Raw genomic sequence first — 2,073 nt, 5'->3', positions numbered from 1 at the left:
ATGAGGAAGGGAGAGAGAGAGAGGAAGAGGCAGGGGGACAGAGAGGGAGGAAGAGGCAGGGGGAGAGAGAGAGGTAGAGGCAGGGGGAGAGAGAGAGGTAGAGGCAGGGGGGAGAGAGAGGTAGAGGCAGGGGGAGAGAGGGAGGAAGAGGCAGGGGGAGAGAGGTAGAGGCAGGGGGGAGAGAGAGGTAGAGGCAGGGGGAGAGAGAGAGAGGTAGAGGCAGGGGGAGAGAGAGAGGTAGAGGCAGGGGGAGAGAGAGAGGTAGAGGCAGGGGAGAGAGAGGTAGAGGCAGGGGGGAGAGAGAGGGAGGAGAGAAACAATGAGGAAGGAGAGAGAGAGGAAGAGGCAGGGGGGGAGAGAGAGAGAGAGGTAGAGGCAGGGGGAGAGAGAGAGGTAGAGGCAGGGGGGGAGAGAGAGGTAGAGGCAGGGGGAGAGAGAGGGAGGAGAGAAACAATGAGGAAGGAGAGAGAGAGAGAGGAAGAGGCAGGGGGAGAGAGAGAGAGGTAGAGGCAGGGGGGAGAGAGGGAGGAAGAGGCAGGGGGACAGAGAGGGAGGTAGAGGTAGGGGGGAGAGAGAGGGAGGAAGAGGCAGGGGGAGAGAGAGAGGGGTAGAGGCAGGGGGAGAGAGAGAGAGGCAGGGCAGGGGGAGAGAGAGGGAGGAGAGGCAGGGGAGAGAGAGAGAGGTAGAGGCAGGGGGGGAGAGAGAGAGAGGTAGAGGCAGGGGGAGAGAGAGAGAGGTAGAGGCAGGGGGGAGAGAGAGGTAGAGGCAGGGGGAGAGAGAGAGGTAGAGTCAGGGGGAGAGAGAGGGAGGAAGAGGCAGGGGGAGAGAGGGAGGAAGAGGCAGGGGGGAGAGAGAGAGAGGTAGAGTCAGGGGGAGAGAGAGAGAGGTAGAGGCAGGGGGGGAGAGAGAGAGGTAGAGGCAGGGGGGAAAGAGAGAGAGGTAGGGGCAGGGGGGAGAGAGAGAGAGGTAGAGGCAGGGGGAGAGAGAGAGGTAGAGGCAGGGGGGAGAGAGAGGTAGAGGCGGGGGGGAGAGAGAGGGAGGAGAGGCAGGGGGAGAGAGAGAGGTAGAGAGGCAGGGGGGGGAGAGAGAGGTAGAGGCAGGGAGAGAGAGAGAGGTAGAGGCAGGGGGAGAGAGAGAGGTAGAGGCAGGGGGGGGAGAGAGAGAGGTAGAGTCAGGGGAGAGAGAGGGAGGAAGAGGCAGGGGGAGAGAGAGGGAGGAAGAGGCAGGGGGAGAGAGAGGAGGTAGAGTCAGGGGGAGAGAGAGAGAGGTAGAGGCAGGGGGGGAGAGAGAGAGGTAGAGGCAGGGGAAAGAGAGAGAGGTAGAGGCAGGGGGAGTGAGAGAGAGAGGTAGAGGCAGGGGGAGGAGAGAGAGGTAGAGTCAGGGGGAGAGAGAGAGAGGTAGAGTCAGGGGGAGAGAGAGGGAGGGAAGAGGCAGGGGGAGAGAGAGGGAGGAAGAGGCAGGGAGAGAGAGAGAGGTAGAGTCAGGGGAGAGAGAGAGAGGTAGAGGCAGGGGGGAGAGAGAGGTAGATGCAGGGGGAGAGATAGGGAGGAAGAGGCAGGGGGAGAGAGAGGGAGGTAGAGGCAGGGGTGGGAGAGAGAGAGGTAGAGGCAGGGGGGAGAGAGAGGGAGGAAGAGGCAGGGGGGGGAGAGAGAGGTAGAGGCAGGGGTGGAGAGGTAGAGGCAGGGGGGAGAGAGAGGGAGGAAGAGGCAGGGGGAGAGAGAGAGAGGTAGAGGCAGGGGGAGAGAGAGGGAGGAAGAGGCAGGGGGAGAGAGAGAGAGGTAGAGGCAGGGGGAGAGAGAGAGAGGTAGAGGCAGGGGGAGAGAGAGAGAGGTAGAGGCAGGGGGAGAGAGAGAGAGGTAGAGGCAGGGGGGGAGAGACAGAGAGACACTACCAGAACCCACTGGCTAACCGGACTGCATTGTGTCCCACCAACCCCTCTTTTACACTGTTGTTACTCTCTATTCATCATTTACATTTACATTTAAGTCATACTACCTCAATCAGCCTGACTAACTGGTGTCTGAATATAGCCTCACTACTGTATGTAGCCTCTCTACTGTATATAGCCTCTCT

This window comes from Oncorhynchus gorbuscha, linkage group LG14, assembly GCF_021184085.1.
Source record: "Oncorhynchus gorbuscha isolate QuinsamMale2020 ecotype Even-year linkage group LG14, OgorEven_v1.0, whole genome shotgun sequence".
Classification (NCBI taxonomy): domain Eukaryota; kingdom Metazoa; phylum Chordata; class Actinopteri; order Salmoniformes; family Salmonidae; genus Oncorhynchus; species Oncorhynchus gorbuscha.
Note: the sequence above shows the minus strand (reverse complement) of the source record.